At 33.6% G+C, this 21,132-nt stretch overlaps 1 non-coding gene across 1 annotated transcript; it reads left to right on the forward strand.

Moving 5' to 3' along the window:
• Nucleotides 1-4,786: 4,786 nt before the first annotated feature.
• LOC140971934 (small nucleolar RNA R71) lies at nucleotides 4,787-4,897 on the forward strand. Its single transcript, XR_012174407.1, has one exon. It is a non-coding gene; the product is annotated as a small nucleolar RNA R71 (small nucleolar RNA).
• The last annotated feature ends 16,235 nt before the right edge of the window (nucleotides 4,898-21,132 follow it).

Raw genomic sequence — 21,132 nt, forward strand, 5'->3', positions numbered from 1 at the left:
AAAAAACCGACTTAGATAGTCACGGAGTACCGTTATCCGCCACTTAACCGGGAAATGAACTAGAATCTGCAAAAACAAAATGAAAATATCAAACAACTATTGTGGATTATATAAAGGCATAAAATCATCATTAAGAATTTCAATTTTTATAAAAGGCTTAAGTCTTTGCCCATTAACTTTAAACACATCCTTATTTTTAGGATTTTCAATATCAAGAGCACGATGAGGATAAACAAATTTAACTATAAATGGTCCTGACCATCTCGATCTTAGTTTTCCTGGAAATAAATGCAAACGAGAATTATAAAGTAAAACTTTTTGTCCAATTTCAAATGACTTTCTCATAATATTTTTATCATGAAAGGCTTTAGTTTTATCTTTATAAATCTTTGAATTTTCATATGCATCATTTCTTAATTGTTCTAGTTCATTTAATTGCAATTTTCTTAATTTAGATGCATCATCTAAATTAATATTAAATGCTTTAATTTCCCAATAAGCTTTATGTTCAAGTTCAACAGGTAAATGACAATGTTTACCAAAAAGTAACCTATATGGTGACATCCCTAATGATGTCTTAAATGCAGTTCTATATGCCCATAATGCATCAGTTAATCTTAAAGACCAATCTTTTCGATTTGAATTAACTGTTTTTTCTAAAATTTGTTTTATTTCTCTATTTGCAAGTTCAACTTGACCATTACTTTGAGGATGAGATGGGGTAGAAACTTTATGTGTAATGCCAAATTTTCTTAACAAAGAAGAAAATGATTTATTTATAAAATGACTTCCCCCATCTCTAATTATTGCTCTAGCTATTTCAAATCGACTAAAAATATTTTCTTTTAAAAATTTTATAACAACTTTATGATCATTAGTTCTACATGCAATTGCTTCAATCCATTTTGAAACATAATCAACAGCGACTAAAATGTACGTATATCCAAAAGATAATGGAAATGGACCCATAAAATCTATCCCCCAACTATCGAATATTTCAATAATTATGATTGGATTTAAAGGCATCATGTTTCGTTTTGAAATTGATCCCATCTTCTGACAGTTTTCACAAGATTTGCAAAATAAATGCGTATCTTTGAATAAAGAGGGCCAATAAAATCCACATTGTAAGATTTTTGCAGCTGTTTTATTGGATGAAAAATGACCTCCACATGCTTCAGAATGACAAAATTTAATAACATTACTTACTTCATTGTCGGGTATGCATCGTCGAAAAATTTGGTCAGGACAATACTTAAACAAGTAAGGATCATCCCAATAAAATTTTTTAACTTCTATCAAGAATTTATTCTTATCCTGTGAATTCCAATGAGAAGGCATTTTATTTGTCACAATAAAATTTACAATGTTAGCAAACCAGGGCATAATAGTAGCATAAAACAACTGATCATCTGGAAAATTTTCATTTATTGGTATTTCATTATGAGATGATTCAGTCATTATTCTAGATAAATGATCGGCTACGACATTTTCTTTTCCTTTTTTATCTTTAATTATAATATCAAATTCTTGTAACAATAAAATCCACCGTATTAATCTTGGCTTAGCATCTTGTTTATTTGATAAATATTTTACGGCAGAATGATCAGTGTACACAATAGTAGTAGAACCAATTAAATAAGATCGAAACTTATCTAATGCAAATACTACTGAAAGTAATTCTTTTTCAGTAGTTGAATAATTTATTTGGGCACTATTTAAGGTTCTACTAGCATAATAGATTGCATACGGTTTTCCTTCTTTTCTCTGTCCTAACACAGCTCCTATAGCATAATCACTTGCATCACACATTAATTCAAATGGTAAAGACCAATCTGGAGGTTGTAAAATAGGTGATGTAATTAAAAGATTAATTATTTTTTTAAAAGCATTTTCACATTTCTGAGTCCATTCAAATTGTGTATCTTTTGTTAAAAGATTCGAAATTGGTTTAGATATTATGCTGAAATTTTTTATAAACCTTCTATAAAAACCTGCATGACCCAAGAATGATCGAACTTCTTTGACCGTTTTTGGTGATGTTAAATTAGCAATAACATCAACTTTGGCTTTATCAACTTCAATTCCTTTTTCAGATATCACATGACCTAACACAATCCCAGATTTAACCATATAATGACATTTTTCCCAATTTAAAACAAGATTTTTTTCTTCACATCGTTTTAATACTTCTTCTAGGTTTTTAAGACAATTTTCAAATGAGTTTCCAAAAACAGTTATATCATCCATAAAAACTTCTACAAATTCTTCAATCATATCACTGAAAATACTTAACATGCATCTTTGAAAAGTAGCCGGAGCATTACATAAACCAAATGGCATTCTTTTAAATGCAAAAGTTCCGAAAGGACAAGTGAAAGTAGTTTTTTCTTGATCTTCTAATGATATAGGTATTTGATAATACCCCGAATACCCATCAAGAAAACAGTAATAAGAATTTCCTGCTACTTTTTCTAGAATTTGATCTAAAAATGGTAGTGGGAAATGATCTTTTCTAGTTGCATCATTTAATTTTCTATAATCAATACACATACGCCAACTAGATGGAATCCTAGCTTGTAATAACTCTCCCTTTTCATTTTTTATAACAGTGATGCCTGACTTTTTAGGTACTACTTGTGTTGGACTTACCCATTTACTATCTGAGATTGGATAGATAATTCCAGCGTCTAATAGTTTTAATACTTCATTCTTAACAACTTCCTTCATATGTGGATTTAACCTTCTTTGTGGTTGTTGATATGTTTTAGCATTTTCTTCCAAATGAATTTTATGTGTGCAAATTAAAGGATTTATACCTTTTATATCTTTCAAAGTCCATCCAATTGCATTTTTATATTTCTTAAGTAATTTAATTAAATCTTCTTCTTGATTTGGTAGAAGAGTGGAAGAAATTACAACAGGAAATGTTTTATTTTCACCAAGAAATACATATTTCAATTCGAATGGTAAAACTTTTAATTCAAGTTTTGTATTATCATCTTTTTTAAAATTATTTTCAGACTCAAAACTTTCTATTGAAAAAACTTCAGATTGTTGATTTAAGTTTTCTTCTTGTATATTTTCTTCCATAATTGTTTCAATTTCATTATCATATTCATTTTCATTAATACTTGGTTGTTTACATAAATTGAACACATTAAGTTCTAGAGTCATATTTCCAAAAGACAATTTCATTATTCCATTTCGACAATTAATTAAAGCATTTGAAGTTGCTAGAAATGGTCGTCCCAATATTACTGGAATTTCATTATGTACTTCTATTGGTTGTGTATCCAAAACAATAAAATCTACAGGATATATGAATTTATCAACTTGAACCAACACATCTTCTACAATACCTCTAGGTATTTTGATTGACCTATCCGCCAGTAAGAGAGTAACAGAAGTGGGTTTTAATTCTCCTAAATTAAGTTTTTCATAAACTGAATAAGGAAGTAAATTCACACTTGCTCCCAAATCTAACAAAGCTTTTTTAATTTTATTTTCTCCAATAATACATGAAATTGTTGGACAACCAGGATCTTTATATTTTAAACTAGAATTATTTTGAAGAATAGAACTTACTTGTTCAGCCAAGAATGCTTTCTTCTTCACATGCAATTTTCTCTTCACAGTACATAAGTCTTTTAAAAATTTTGCATATGAAGGTACTTGTTTAATAGCATCTAATAATGGAATATTTATCTTTACTTGTTTAAAAACTTCATAGATATCAGAATCATTTTTTTGTTTTTTATGATTTGTTAATGCATGAGGAAATGGTGGAGGTTTATTTGATTCATTTACTATTTCAGATGATTTATCATTCAACATATTATTTTTAGAATTTAAGGTATCATCATTCTCAAAAGTATCAGGATTATCATCCTTACTCTTTGATTTTAAATGATCCTTGTTTTCATTACTATATGGATCATTAACTATTTTACCACTTCTAAGGGTAATAACAGATTTTATTTGATCAATTTTTTCATTTTTTAATTCTTGATTTTGATTTTTAGGATTAGGTTGAGGTTGAGATGGAAATTTTCCTTTTTCATGAATATTAAGTGCAGATGCAAATTTTGCAAGAGTTTCTTTCAAATCAGTCATAGATTGACTGTTTTGAATATTGATAGATTCTTGCTTTTGGATAAATGCATGAATTACATCTTCAAAGTTTTTTCTTGGAGGTGTAACATAAGGAATATAACCTTGATGATTTTGGTTATTTTGAAAATATTGTTGTGAGGGTTGTGCATTATTATCATTCCTCCAACTAAAATTAGGATGATTTTTCCATCCAGGATTATATGATGTTGAAAAAGGATCTAGTATTGGTTTTTTATAATTGTTAACATAATTTGCTTGTTCATGGAGACATTCTTTAAATGAAGGTAATGTTGGACAATCTTTTGTAGCATGATCATGTGTATCACATATATGACAAACAATTTCTTGAATACTTTTTAATTGACCACTCTTTTTCATTTCTAATGACTCAATTTTTCTTGCTAAAGATGCAAGTTTAGCTTGAATATCTATATCATCTTTAAGATTATAGATACCACCCCCATTTGTTGAATTATTGATTTTAGTTGTTGGTGGTTCTATGGTGCCTATATTATCCCAATTTTGAGCATTTTCTGCTAATGAATCCAAATACTCCATAGCTTCATTTGGGTTTTTATCTTCAAAAGTTCCATTACACATGAATTCTATCATTTGCCTATCTTTAGGTATTAGACCTTCATAAAAGTGAGAAACTATTCTCCATGTTTCAAAACCATGATGTGGGCATGTATTAAGTAATTCTTTATATCTATCCCAACATTGATAAAATGTTTCTCCTTGTTTTTGAGAAAAAGTAGTAATTTGTCTTTTAAAAGAGTTTGTTCTATGGGAAGGAAAAAACTTTTTGAGAAATTGTTGTTGCATTTCTTCCCATGATCTTATTGAACTTGATCTCAAATTTTGTAGCCATGTTTTAGCTTTATCTTTTAAAGAAAAAGGGAAAAGCTTTAATCGAACTATATCCATGCTACAATTTTGATCATTATAAGTGTTACAAACTTCCTCAAATTCTCTTAGATGTAAATATGGATTTTCAGAATCTAAGCCATGAAAATTTGGTAAAAGTTGAATAATTTGAGGTTTAAAGTTGAAATTAGATGCATCAGGAGGAAAAACTAAACAAGATGGGGCACTAGTTCTAATAGGGTTCATATGGTGCCTAAGTGTTCTTAATTGATCATGTTCTTGATTATTATTATTATTATTGTTATTATTGTTATCATTATCTTGATTATTTGAATTATCATCCATGTTTAAATTATTTTCAGATACTCGAATAAGTCTACCACTTTTTTTTCGACTCCAAATACTCATAAAAAAAAAACAACACAATACTTATAAATAAAACATAATTAACAAATATAAACTTAATTTATACCTCCCCGGCAACGGCGCCAAAAACTTGCTACTACTTAAATTATAATTCACCCAAGTGTAGGTTGTCTGCAAGTAATATATTTCGTAAGTACGAGATCGATCCACAGAGAGGTTATTTTAAGTTTAAATTTATTAATTTATAGATTACCAAATGCAAGAACGAAGTTTACAAATTATAAATTTTGTCAAGGCTCGAGGATTTATTCTTGGTTTATGCAATATTGTTTAACTAAAAGTAAAACAAAGGAAACCACCATAAATAATGGTTCCAAGAAAATAAAAATATTTAAACACACACCTAATATAATATAGTTCCCACTATAGAAAATACCGAATTCACCGATATTTTATATATGGTACCTATGATTATATATATAACTATATAAATATATAACTGCATAAAATAAATGTTAAATTAAATCATTATATTTCATTTAGAACAACCGGCAGAGCCACGCTATTGCCTAAATGAAATATATGATTTAATAAGTTAGTTGCGGGAAAGTAAAAGTTAGTTGCGATAAAGTAAAAGTTAGATGCGGAAAGTAAAAGTTAGTTGCGATAAAGTAAATGTTAGATGCGGAAAGTAAAAGTTAGTTGCGATAAAGTAAATGTTAGATGCGGAAAGTAAAAGTTAGTTGCGATAAAGTAAATGTTAGATGCGGAAAGTAAAAGTTAGTTGCGATAAAGTAAATGTTAGATGCGGAAAGTAAAAGTTAGTTGCGATAAAGTAAATGTTAGATGCGGAAAGTAAAAGTTAGTTGCGATAAAGTAAATGTTAGATTGTTAGATATCATAATATTTCATTTAGAACAACCGGCAGAGCCACGCTATCGTCTAAATGAAATATATGATATAATTATATATATATATATATATATGTATGTATAATATAACAATAATAATTGATGAAATATTTATTGTATCAAAATTAAACAACAAATCAAGATAACCACTTCAATGGTATCAAGCATTTGATGTAAATTGATAACAACAAATAATTCATTTTTATACCTACAATAAAAAGAAATTAGCAAAATGAAAAGAAATAAAGAAAGAATATACAAAATATAAACAATCTTACTTCACCAAGAATTCATCCTCTTCACCTTGACATAATAGATTTAGCTTTCCATGAACTTACTTTTGATCAACACTAAAAACATCACTCATAATTTGGAAAATGAAAAATATATTGGAACTTAGAACTTTTATACACACTCACACTATATTTTACAATGAGATAGAATGATTCTCAAGCTAGCACAAGGCCTCTATTTATAGGCCAAATGAGAGAAAGGGTCAAAAATTCTATTAATGCAATGTAGTTGTAATAGTAGTCTTTGTCTCCTCCAACTTCAATTCCATGCCCCTTCTTTCAATGCTTTGTTCCACGACTTTAATCACCGAATTTGACTCAGCTCAAAACAGCAAACATGTGGGGAATTGTCTGTAGATGAATTTGGCCACTTGGTTCACCTCATTTGGTTAAATATTGAAATAGTTATGATTTTTTTACTATATGCTGGTCATGGTGAAAGTAAATTTGTCCTCCTTTTGATATTTTCACAATTTGATCATCTTAACCAACTTTTTAGGCAATCATGTCTTCTGCAAAGTTGTAGATAATTTTTTCAAGGATTCCAAAAATATTTGAATCACCTCCATTTGAATTTTCTACCTTGAGTTATCATTATTTTACCAACACGTAGAAAACCTGAAAATAAAACATATTTAGTAAGACATTTAAATATAAACACACAATACTAAAATAACATAATTTTATAATTTTAATGAAACTTAAATTTTAAAATATAGGTTTTAACATATAATAAATTATTAATTTTAAATTTCATCATGTGGCTCGGTTCCAGCGCTCAAAGCTGCACATAGACACGTACTAGGGTGTGTTAAGATAATGTTGGTTGGTTGGTTCCAGCCCAGGCATGTTAGGAAGAGACTTGACTGCAACTTCCCCCATAGTTGCAATATGTATGTCGAATTTTGGTGGTTTGGATGCCTAAGGTGAGGGTTTGGATTGTGGTTGGCCTAGGGCCTGTAACCATGGTTAGAACCCTTCCATAGCATGCCTAGGACGTGACCAAGTTAGCATTTTAAGGCTTGGTTCTTGGTCCCATCGATTTTTGAAACAAAACAACACAAGTGTCCCTCAGTTTCTTTTTCTGTTTTGGGTCAGTGAGTTTATATTTTATGGTGTTGGGTGGATCTGGCTTGGCTTCTAGCCCTTAGCCATGGTTCACACAATACCTCATGATGTATAGATCAAGCCATGGTTGATCATATGGCCATTGGAGTGACCAAGACAGCAAGTGAAGCATTACACACCACGCGTGCGCAGCATGGTTCTCGGGTGGGGGCGTGGTGTTGTTTTGGGTGGTTGCTTGGATTGTGGTTGGCCTAGGGCCCTTAGCCATGGTTCAAGCCACACCTTAGGATGTTGGTAAGTGGCTTTGGTCGGTGGTTCAAGCCCCAATGGCCATTAGTCTTGTAACGAAGCAAAGCAACACAGCTGCCGCCACGTTATTTGACAGCAACTTTGTCTTTGGTTCAGAAGTCATGTTCGAGTTCTTGGTTGGCTTTTAGCCTGTGGCCTTGGACTGGACATTACCGCAATGAGTTAGTAAGGTCATGTTTTTTGACGTTTGTGATTTGGTTAAGTTTAGAAGTCGTACGAGAAATTACGGTGCAATGTGCCAAAGTGATTCTCGAAATAGTGTTTCATGATTTTGGCCTACATGCACAATTTTTGTGTATTACAGCCCTAAGGTTATGTTTTCCAGTATTTTAGGTGTATTTTAATCATGACTAAATGATGGTTTGATGTCGGTTTGGGTTGGTACGAAGTCATGGTTGGATACTAAGTTTGTTGGGCGTAATTGTCTCGTTTTTGGTTCGGTTATGAAGTGTTGGTCAAGTTGAGATTATTTGCATGTTTCTCAAGTTAGAATTAGGTTGCAGCGAGCCCGGGAACGATCCAACTCATTCGATAAAACAGGATTATAATTAAATTACGTGATAAAAATATAAAATGTTTATTTTTGAGATATATGCGATATGTCTTGTGGCCACCTTACGCTTATGGGATTGCTTCACGCGGTGACTTACGACCAATTTATGATTATGTATGGGTACGGATATCCAGTCCAAGGGATGTGATGATCTCTACCACCCAGTATAATGTGGTTTAGTCTGATCAGGCGCTTACTTTCATGATATGTTACGGGCCACTTGCGTAGAATATTATCTCTACAGAAAAATTATGACAGGGCTCTATCAAGCAAACATTTTACGTACGATTTTTCAGATATGCACGTATTTATAATTACTCATGACACTATTTTCACGTTACGCTTTACGATATGATGTTTTTACTTTGCATGCGATTTTATGATATTTACTTGTTATTCACGATATATGCATGCTGAGTCTTTAGACTCACTAGACTTGTTTGTTGTAGGTATTGATGAGGTCCGGACCGAGGGCGGGGACCAGTGAGCCAGCTTGGGTCAGCAGTAGTAGGAATCTGAGGACCTCATGCTTCAGTTTATTTATCTTTTTATGCTAAAACTCATTTTTACCTTGTTGAAATATTTTTAAGTTGTGGTTTGAAAACAACATTTACTTTCGCTGCTATTTTAACATTAAATCTTTTTATCAGTTTATTTTATGAATGAGGCATGTTATTTATTTAGAGAGAAAATTTTTAAATAATTCCGTAAATTTACAAATACAAAATACGAGCCTCTACATTTTTAATTCTGAATTTTATCAGTGTTTCTTTCTTACCTCTTACATGAAAGATAGGGGAGCCGAGTTTGCAAATTTAAGGTAGGGAAATCTGAATGTTGAGGACTATGTTGCTAAGTTCTTGAATTTATTGAGATTTGTGCCTCATGTAGCATCCGATGAAGAAGCTAAGGCCGATCACTTCATAAATGGTCTTAACCTTGATATCTTTACCTTGGTTAATACTGGAAGGCCTAACACTTTTGCTGAGGCTCTTGATCGAGCCAATGGAGCTGAAACTAGGGTCATTAGACAGAGAGGTTCTCGGTATATACAACGGCCCCAACAGCCACAGTATCGATATCAGTTCAGACAGGGTAATAGTGGTTGTAACAGTGGCAACATAAGAAAGCAATTTAGGGCTAGAGGCAAGCAATTTAAGAGGCATGGAAATAATTGTTCGAGTTCTAGTGCATCGAGACAGTCTGGTTCAGTTTAGAGCACTAGTTATTGAGGTCCGACTTGTAGTCAGTGTGGTAGTAGACATTATACCGATCAGTGCAGAGGAGTCTTGGGAGCTTGCCATATGTGTAACCAAGAGGGACACTATGCTCGAGTGTGTCCTAACCGTGGCAGTTATATATCTCAGAGTGGGGGATCATCGAGAGAGACACCTCACCAGAACCTCCAGACCCCTACAGTTAATTCCTATCAATAGTCGAGCCGGTCAGGTCAGAGCAAACAGAGAGGTAGCCACAAGATAGGACAGCCACTTAGATAGCAAGCCCGAGTTTTTGCACTCACTGAGGATGAGGCACATAATACTCCAGATAATGTCATTGCAGGTAAATTTTTTATCTCATGTTATCCTGCTTATGTTTTGATGGATACTGGTGCATCACACACTTTCATATCTGAACACTTTGTCTTGTTGCATTCATTGAATTCTATGTCACTATCATCTACATTATATATATATATATATATGTTTGAAAGCTATCCTCGAAAAATACTCAAAACACGTGCATGAAATAAAAGCAGTTAATCATGCGTTTTAAAAGTCGCCCAACCTCCAAAATAAAATATCTGCAGCCAATTAAATCTTAGAATTAAATCAATCTTCTAGTCTACTATTTCAAAGAATGCAATGACTGTCAAAATCATCTTCGTATAAAGAGATGCAAAACACATTTGAAATATATTGCTTAAACGCATGTCTCATAACCATATGATGCGGAAAAACGCAAGGTCCTCGGGTTATCCAGTGCATCACCAACTCCACCTACTCAGTCTTCAGCGCCTCTAGTCTCCTCAACTTCAACTGCTCAACTACATCATTCACACCTAGTGAGTCTAATGACTCAACCCACCTGTAACGTTATAGCAAGTACATATACATAGCAGGCAACAGTGAAAAGTACCGTAATAAAAATATATTTCATGATCTTTAAAGCGTAAACGTAAACATAATAAAGCATACGAGTCAAAGCATGTCTCAACATATCCTCATATATGTATTCATTTTCTTTAATTGAATTTCGTTCATTAGTTGTGACTTTGGTATCATCGTGTCAGTCGATGGATCCATCTACATGTAACCGTGGTACCCGATGACGGGGACATCAGCCACAACATTACCTGTCCACTTAGCCTTGGCTTTACATGTCATCGTATTAGTCACAACCAACTCCCATCCTTGAAAACATGTCCTCATATTTATCACTTAATTAAACCATGCATATACGTAAATTTTTCTTAAAATAAAGCATGCAACGTATTTTTCATATTTACATACAAATTCATATTTATGATAACATAAACATTTAAAACATGTCAGAACGTGTTTAATGCGTTGCTAGGACTAAAACTCGACCCAGGTGCAAAATAACCACTTTGCCGATGGAAACCTTAATTTACCATTTTACGCCCGGACCTCAAAATTTCCACCCGAATCCAATAAAACTCCTTAAAACACCTAAAAACATAATAATAAGCATTTCTTAGACGTAGACACGAGCCCGTTTCAAAACTTATACGATTCGTTTTAAAACTTGGACCGGGGTCCCGGTTTTAATCTGAATCAACCCGAAACTTAACCAAATCATTCCAAACTTAAACCGTGACTTTAACCTACATGACCAGCCCTTAAAACGCTTAATTCAGACCACCTAGGGCCCTCGGAAAAGACCAAACAGCTGCTGGAATTAATTCAGCACGCAAGCACCGAAAACCATATTGCGCTGAACCTTCAAATTATCGATCCTAGGCCTAACCAACCCGAACCAGCCCTGAACCATTGCTACCTAGGACCACGATCAGACCAAGGACTCACTCGTTGACCAACCAAACCCACGCATAAAACACAAGGCCCGCGGACGTGCATGAGTTACCCGAAAACATGCCAAAACCCGACCCTTATAATTTCATGCGCCTGGACCCCCACTCTCCCCTAGGCCTCGTTTTGGACCATTCTTGTAGAGGCCTCTAAATTCGTATTTGAAAATTTGCGAAAAAATTTAAAAATTTTCTTTTNCCGACCCAAGCTAGCTCACTGGTCCCCGCCCTCGGTCCCGAACTCATCAGTACCTACAACAATCAAGTCTAGTGAGTCTAAAGACTCAGCATGCATATATCGTAAATAACAAGTAATAATAATAAAATCGCATGCGAAGGAAAATATCATGTCATGACTAATTGTAATGCGTGCATCACTGAACTGAAATCGTATCATGAATAATTAATATTACGTGCATAACTGAACTGAACTGAACTGAATTGAAAGTAGTAAGTGAAATGTTTGTCCCATAGAGCCCTGTAATGAAATAGCTAGTAATAATTTTTTTGGTGAGATTATGGTCTACGCAAGTGGCCCCTGAACTGAACTGAACGGAACTGACCGGTAACTGACGACGGGGACCGGTAACTGACGACCGGGTGAAATACTAATCGTCTGATCAGACTAATGCAAAAGTATACTGGGTGGTACAAAACTGAACTGACCGGTAACTGGCGACCGGGTGAAGTAATAATCCCATGATAGTAAAGTGACCACAAGCAATATCGCATAAATCTCAAAATGAATATTTTGCACGTAATATAATTAAAGAACATCATTGAATATCATGTAAAAATTTTACTGATTGGGTTGGATCGCTCCCAGGCTCGCTGCAACCTAAATATAACATAAAAATTATGCAAATGATTTTCTTGATCAAACTTTGTAATTGATCCCAAGAACGAGACAATTACGCCCAATGACTTAGTATTTAATAATGACTCCGTGCCAACCCGAACCAACACCGAACCACCATGTAGTCATGATTAAAATACACCTAAAATGATGGAATAATGCTACTGAAATTACAGTACTCGAAATTTTGTGGAATGGAGGCCAAAACATGAAACGCTCTTTCGAGAGTCACTTTGGCACATTGCACCGTAAATTCTCGTACGACCTCTAAACTTAAATAAATCATGAACCGCCAAAAACATGACCTTCCTGACATGATTAGGTACTGTCCGGTCTAAGGCCATAGGCTAAAAGCCAACCTAAGATTCGGAATACACCTCTGAACCGAAGCACACTTGCTGTCCAGAAAATACAGCAGCTGTGTTAGCGTTTCCTTGCGTCGTATGCGAGGCTAATGGCCATTGGGGCTTGAACCACAGACTAGAACCTCTTCCCAACATCCTAAGGTGTGGTTTGAACCATGGCTAAGGGCCCTAGGCCAGCCACAATTCGAACAACACTCGAACAACTCACACACACTCACCCGAGGACAAGCCTTGCACGCGCGGGGTGTCTTGCTTGTTCTTGCTGTCATGTGCCATTCCAGTGGCCATTTTATTGACCATGGCATGATCTAGACATCATGAGGTATTTTATGAACCATGGCTAAGGGCTAAAAAGCCAACCAAGATCCATACAACCCCACAAAACCGAACACACACTCACACATGCAGAAAATGAAGGGGTCGAAGGGGCTTGTCTTGTTTTATTTGAAAATCGATGTAATCCATGGACCAAGCCTTGAAAGGCCAACTTGGTCTCGTCTTAGACATAACAAGGAGATGTTCTAACCATGGCTATAGCCCCTAGGGCAGCCAAGATCAGCAACATCATCCTTGACAACAAAACTGAAAAAAAATTGAACTCAAGATGACACTAGTTTCACGCTTGCGGATTGGAGCATCTAAATCACGGTTTTGGGACATGAACCCTTGATCAAACTTGGCCCTAACATACCCTAGGACATGACCATAAGCAGCCTTGGGTGCCTGGAAACCGAGCCAACCTCTTGAAACCGTAAACAAGTCAAAACCGTGAAGTGCACAAGAGGTAAACCGAAAATTCTGCACTGATTTTTTTATTCAAGTGAAACTTGCTGTGATTTTCGAAAATTTGCTGCATGATTCATGAATAAAAATGTGGTTTAAAAACGTGTATATGACTTGATTGAAGAGCAAAGAATAATATAAACATGCCTTGGTTTTTTTTGAACGAAAAACAAACGAAACGACGACGCGGCGCGGAGGAGACAGAGTGACTTTGCTTCTTGTTTCCTCTCTTAATTTTTTTCTTGTGTTTTCTCACGGTTTTAGGGCTGAGAGAGACTAAAATTTTCGAAAATTAGGGAAGAAGAATGGCTAGGAAAAATGAATGGGAAGTCTACTAATTAAATGGGGATTGAATGGCAAGATAAAATCTTTCTATCCTAGAGTTTGTTAGATAAGGAATGATATGATATCATAGGATTTGAGGGATATTTAGGAAGTGGAGATGACCGATTTTTATCTATCAAAGCAAGAGAGAATATTGCTTATTTATTAATTATTGGTGATTAAAAATCAAGGGAATTATCTACCAAGAAAATTATAAGGAAATGGATCAAAATGGTGAGTTGCCAAAACAAAGTTAAATCTTTAATGAGGTGGCCGATTTTCTTCTTTCAAATAAGGGTAGAAAATTACTTAATTAATAATTATTGAAGATTTAGTGTGATGGAATCATCTCCCAAGAAAATGGATAAGGAAAGAATTAAAGATGAAGGGTTGATAATATTTTTAAATATCCTAATGGGGTTGCCGAAAATTTCAAATAAAAATGGAGGGGAAATATTTCTTAAATCTTGTATTTTAATTCTTTAGAGTTTTATCTACCCATTAAATATTTTAGTGAATTAATAAATTAATTAAGGAATAACATTACCTTGCATGCATGGCTAAATCTTTAAATCTTAAAGGTAAATTTACTGTCACGTTAAATTATAATTTCTTAATTAAAATAAGTCTAGATTAACTTATCTCAATTGGTCATATATTTTATTTTAGGCTTTTAATTAAATTATTGGAGATAAAAAATTTATTTACTACTTATCTCAAGTTAATTAAATAAATTCTTAAACATTCTTTTATACTAAAATAACTTATTATTTATCTTAAATAAATTCTAGGAATGTTTTCTTAATATTAAATTTTATCTCGATAATCCAACTGCAGTCCGGCCTCACTTATTTAACTGAAAAGATAAAACTAAACTCTTGCGATTTAAAATAAATAATCATAACTCAACCAATTTTAAAAGAATGGATATAAATCCTCATGCATAAAAAGATCATTTTAATTTAAATACTAGTAATTATGCATGGCTTATACGTAGTCGGATTTAACGGGTTCTACAACTCTCCCCCTTAAAAGAAATTTCGTCCTCGAAATTCGCTTATCCTTGGTAAACAGAAAGTTTAGACTCATAATTCTAGAATCCTAATAATTCACGCTTCCGATGCGCTACTCTGGTAAGATAAATATTAAGCTGTCCTTACGTCTCTTCAATCCTAAATAAATTTGTCTACCAAAATCCTCGTTTGTGAATCGCAACTTAAAACAACTTATTGTGACTTAGTTCTATTCAACTATAGCCCCTAATTTTGACTTATCCCGCAATTCCTCATACTAGAGATGGATGTCCAAATTTAACGCACCTTAATTTCCTTATAATATACCCAAAATGTTCATTGACCTCTTATATTCCAATATTGAAATCTTAACAGCATCCCTTCTTAACTTTATTGAACTCAAGATATGTTAAAGCTTCAAGTCCAAGTATTGGCATTCATGCACTTCGACTTAGGAGATCTTAGCACCAATTTTTTTTATTTTATCGACTTCTATCCTGGGGTAAAACACTTAAAAGTTAAACCTTATCTCAACCCCATAATAGTATTAGACTAAGATTCTTGAATCGAATCTTTATCTTACCGTACCAAACTTACATAACCTAACTATTTAGAAGTACATCCCAATATAACGTTGTTGCAAATCTTAAGTTCGAGTAGTCTTAATCGATAAAACCCAAAATATACGATACCGATCTCCTACCTAAATAATAAAAATATTCTAGCATCAATTACATGCTTAAACTATTTCTTTTTAAATTATAATAGAGTTGATACCTAAGACCCTTGGACTTTCCTTATTGAAGCGAATGTCGCATTCTTACGTATCCTTAATGCTTAATTAATACTAGCGTATAAAACTTAATAAGTTCTCCTATGATAATGATGGGCTAACTCTAATAAATCAACTTCACTTATAACCCATAAATTCTAGAATCCTCTTTCTTACTCGATAAAAATCTTAATATCCGTTCATTGATAACCTATGATGAACACAACTCGTTTCTTTTGATTTTTATTTCACCCAAAAATTTTCGTACGAACACCTATTCATAAACTTAAAAATCAAGCTTACGCGACCCAAATAGTATTAGATAACATAATTCCAACACACATATTCACTTATTCCCAAGTTTCTCAATGACTTTCATAAATTTCTTAAAACCATGTTTTTACCTCAAATCTTATATGCGTCTATCAAGTAGTCTAACCATCGATCGTACCCAATTTTTTTTTTTTTGAAAAATTAAATTCCAACAATTGTATAATTTTCACTCTTAAGATCATGATTAAAATTATGATTCATCAAACTTAAATTCCCAAATTTTTTTGTTAGCTCCATATCTATTCTTATACCTTAACTAACTGATCAACTTTATCTTAAATTGTTATCACTCTAAATTCTTAATTTGTCACAGTATTAATTCACTAGAGCTTAAATTTTCAAGCCAAATGTTGATTCATCCTACAATACCCTTGGTTACCATTCCTTATAACCTTATAACCCAATTGTTTCAAGGTTCTAGGTATCCCTTCAAACCTAAATCATCAAATTTCATATCCTTTAAACCATTCGCTTCTCACTTACTGCTAACCAAGTCTCCAAATTTCTTAAAAATTGCAAAATTAGTTATTACTTTTCTCGAATATTATCCGATTTGTCCTTAATCTCGAGAATTCAACAATTACCCATAAGTTGTTGGCGTTCCTAATTCCATTCTATAGGTTTCACGTAACATAAAGTTCAATGATCTTAAGCTTATTAAACAAAAAATCAATTCTCATAACCTCGGAAATTACTGATTTAACTCAATTGTTCCTCCAAAGTTCAAATTTAATCCTCAAAAATTTCAGAATTTGCAATTTGGCCCTTAAAGTTCTCGAAAATTATCATTTTGGCCCTACAACCCTACGAAATTTGCATTTCTGATCCCCATAAAATTTTCAATTTTAGCCTCATTAGACCTTAAAATTCTCAAAACTCTGAATTTAATCCCAAAACTCGATAAACTCGAAAATAGTCTCTTAGAATTTTATTTTTGCACTTAGGTCCTCAATTATTAGTTATTACAATTAGGTCCTTAAATTCTCAATTCATGTAATTCAATCCTTAAATCCAACTGGGTAGAGCATGCATCCTACGTAAATTCTACGTTTTTATACTTCCAAATATAGTCGTAGTCCCGAATCATTAATCCTTACATGGAATTCTCAAAAACAAACTAAACTAGCAACCACGAACCATCAGTAGTTTCTTAGAAAATCTACAAGTCCCAAGAGCACTTATAAGCTGCAAGATTAACCCATTATTCAAAAAGTAGAACATCAGTACTACTAGCAAAAAAATCAATATAAACAATCCATTATTTCTTTAAATTTAAGTAAGTACTGCATAATCAAAATCTTGATATAAAATATTTCATGAAAATATGCTGTGAAAATATTTCATGCTATAAAAGAAATGCGTAAACGTAAAACTTACAGACCAAAGACGTGACTTCGTGAGATTCTCGAGGTCAGTAGTAGTATAACCCTTTACAAGAACATAGGCTCTGATACCACCTGTAGAGGCCTCTAAATTCGTACTTGAAAATTTGCGAAAAAATTTAAAAATTTTCTTTTTCATTAATTAAAATGCCTCATTCATAAATAAACTTATAAATAAAGCATGATGTTCAAAATAGCAACGGAAGTAAATGTTTGTTTGCAAAAAATTTAAAATAATCCAACAACGAGAAAAAAAAATGTTTGAGCCTAAAAATAATAAATGCTGAAAATGAGGTCCTCGGGTTTCACTACTGCCGACCCAAGCTAGCTCACTGATCCCCGCCCTCGGTCCCGAACTCATCAGTACCTACAACAATCAAGTCTAGTGAGTCTAAAGACTCAGCATACATATATCGTAAATAACAAGTAATAATAATAAAATCGCATGCGAAGGAAAATATCATGTCATGACTAATTGTAATGAGTGCATCACTGAACTGAAATCGTATCATGAATAATTAAAATTATGTGCATAACTGAACTGAACTGAACTGAAAGTAGTAAGTGAAATGTTTGCCCCGTAGAGCCCTGTAATGAAATAGCTAGTAATAATTTTTCTGGTGAGATCATGGTCTACGCAAGTGGCCCCTGATTTGAACAGAACAGAACTGAACGGAACTGACCGGTAACTGACGACCGGGTGAAATACTAATTGTCTGATCAGACTAATGCCACAGTATACTGGGTGGCACAAAACTGAACTGACCGGTAACTGGCGACCGGGTGAAGTAATAATCCCATGATAGTAAAGTGACCACAAGCAATATCGCATAAATCTCAAAATGAATATTTTGCACGTAATATAATTAAAGAACATCATTAAATATCCTGTAAAAATTTTACTGATTGGGTTGGATCACTCCCAGGCTCGCTGCAACCTAAATATAACATAAAAATTATGCAAATTATTTTCTTGATCAAACTTTGTAATTGATCCCAAGAACGAGACAATTACGCCCAATAACTTAGTATTTAATAATGACTCCGTGCCAACCCGAACCAACACCAAACCATCATGTAGTCATGATTAAAATACACTTAAAATGATGGAATAATGCTACTGAAATTACAGTACTCGAAATTTTGTGGAATGGAGGCCAAAACATGAAACGCTCTTTCGAGAGTCACTTTGGCATATTGCACCGTAAATTCTCGTACGACCTCTAAACTTAACCAAATCACAAACCGCCAAAAACATGATCTTCCTGACATGATGAGGTACTGTCCAGTCTAAGGCCATAGTCTGAAAGCCAACGAAGAACTCGGAATACACCTCTGAACTGAAGCATACTTGCTGTCCAGAAAATACAGCAGTTGTGTTAGCGTTTCCTTGCGTCGTTTGCAAGGCTAATGGCCATTGGGGCTTGAACCACCGACAATAACCTCTTCCCAACATCCTAAGGTGTGGTTTGAACCATGGCTAAGGGCCCTAGGCCAGCCACAATTCGAACAACACTCGAACAACTCACACACACTCACCCGAGGACACGCCTTGCACGCGTGGGGTGTCTTGCTTGTTCTTGCTATCATGTGCCATTCCAGTGGCCATTTGATTGACCATGGCATGATCTAGACATCATGAGGTATTGTATGAACCATCGCTAAGGGCTAAAAAGCCAACCAAGATCCATACACCCCCACAAAACCGAACACACACTCACACATGCAGAAAAGGAAGGGGTCGAAGGGGCTTGTCTTGTTTTATTTGAAAACCTATGTAAACCATGGACCAAGCCTTGAAAGGCCAACTTGGTCTCGTCTTAGACATAACAAGGAGATGTTCTAACCAAGGCTATAGCCCCTAGGGCAGCCAAGATCAGCAACATCATCCTTGACAACAAAACTGAAAAAAAATTGAACTCAAGATGACACTAGTTTCACGCTTGCGGATTTGAGCATCTAAATCACGGTTTTGGGACATGAACCCTTGATCAAACTTGGCCCTAACATACCCTAGGACATGATCATAAGCAGCCTTGGGTGCCTGGAAACCGAGCCAACCTCTTGAAACCGTAAACAAGTCAAAAACGTGAAGTGCACAAGAGGTAAACCGAAAATTCTGCACTGATTTTTTTATTCAAGTGAAACTTGCTGTGATTTTCGAAAATTTACTACATGATACATGAATAAAAATATGGTTTAAAAATGTGTATATGACTTGATTGAAGAGCAAGGAATAATATAAACATGCCTTGGTTTGTTTTGAACGAAAAACAAACGAAACGACGACGCTGCGCGGAGGAGACAGAGTGACTTTGCTTCTTGTTTCCTCTCTTATTTTTTTCTTGTGTTTTCTCACGGTTTTAGGGCTGAGAGAGACTGAAATTTTCGAAAATTAGGGAAGGAGAATGGCTAGGAAAAATGAATGGGAAGTCTACTAATTAAATGGGGATTGAATGACAAGATAAAATCTTTATATTCTAGAGTTTGTTAGATAAGGAATGATATGATATCATAGTATTTGAGGGATATTTAGGAGGTAGAGATGACCGATTTTTATCTATCAAAGCAAGAGTGAATATTGCTTATTTATTAATTATTGGTGATTAAAAATGAAGGAAATTATCTACTAAGAAAAGAATAAGGAAATGGATCAAAATGGTGAGTTGCCAAAACAAAGTTAAATCCTTAATGAGGTGGCCGATTTTATTCTTTCAAATAAGGGTAGAAAATTGCTTAATTAATAATTATTGAAGATTTAATGTGATGGAATCATCTCCAAAGAAAATGGATAAGGAAAGAATTAAAGATGAAGGGTTGACAATATTTTTAAATATTCTAATGGGGTGGCCGAAAATTTCAATTAAAAATGGAGGAAAAATATTTCTTAAATCTTGTATTTTAATTCTTTAGAATTTTATCTACCAATTAAATATTTTAGTGAATTAATAAATTAATTAAGGAATAACATTACCTTGCATGCATGGCTAAATCTTTAAATCATAAAGGTAAATTTACTATCACGTTAAATTATAATTTCTTAATTAAAATAAGTCTAGATTAGCTTATCTCAATTGGTCATTTATTTTATTTTAGGCTTTTAATTAAATTATTGGACATAAAGAATTTATTTACTACTTATCTCAAGTTAATTAAATAAATTCTTAAACATTCTTTTATACTAAAATAACTTATTATTTATCTTAAATAAATTCTAGGAATGTTTTTTTAATATTAAATTTTATCTCAATAATCCAACTCCAGTCCGGCCTCACTTATTTAACTTAAAAGATAAAACTAAACTATTGCGATTTAAGATAAATAATCATAACTCAACCAATTTTTAAAGAATGGATATAAATCCTCATGCATAAAAAGATAATTTTAATTTAAATAATTGTAATTATGCATGGCTTATACGTAGTCTGATTTAACGGGTTCTACACTTCTTGACCGCACTATGGCCTGGTTTAGTCCCCCTTGGCCTTGCCTCCCCTTTTCTTACACTAGACAAACCAAAACCCTGGCCGTCAGAGGAGAAACGATCGGAGGAGCATATAAATGGCGTAAATGATGATATAAAGAGATACATGGCATGCCTTTGCGTTTATACACTCGAAAACTTTGAGATAGTCGCGTAGGACGTACACGGAGAGACGGGAGGACGTTTTCTTGAAAATCTTTGAAGAATTCGAAGTGTCTGCTGAAGAACGATTGAAAAGCTGTTGTTTTACGTGAGAATGGCTGCTGAAAAAATGAAGGGGTTGGC

The sequence above is a fragment of the Primulina huaijiensis genome, chromosome 2 (genome assembly GCF_012295235.1).
Source record: "Primulina huaijiensis isolate GDHJ02 chromosome 2, ASM1229523v2, whole genome shotgun sequence".
Classification (NCBI taxonomy): domain Eukaryota; kingdom Viridiplantae; phylum Streptophyta; class Magnoliopsida; order Lamiales; family Gesneriaceae; genus Primulina; species Primulina huaijiensis.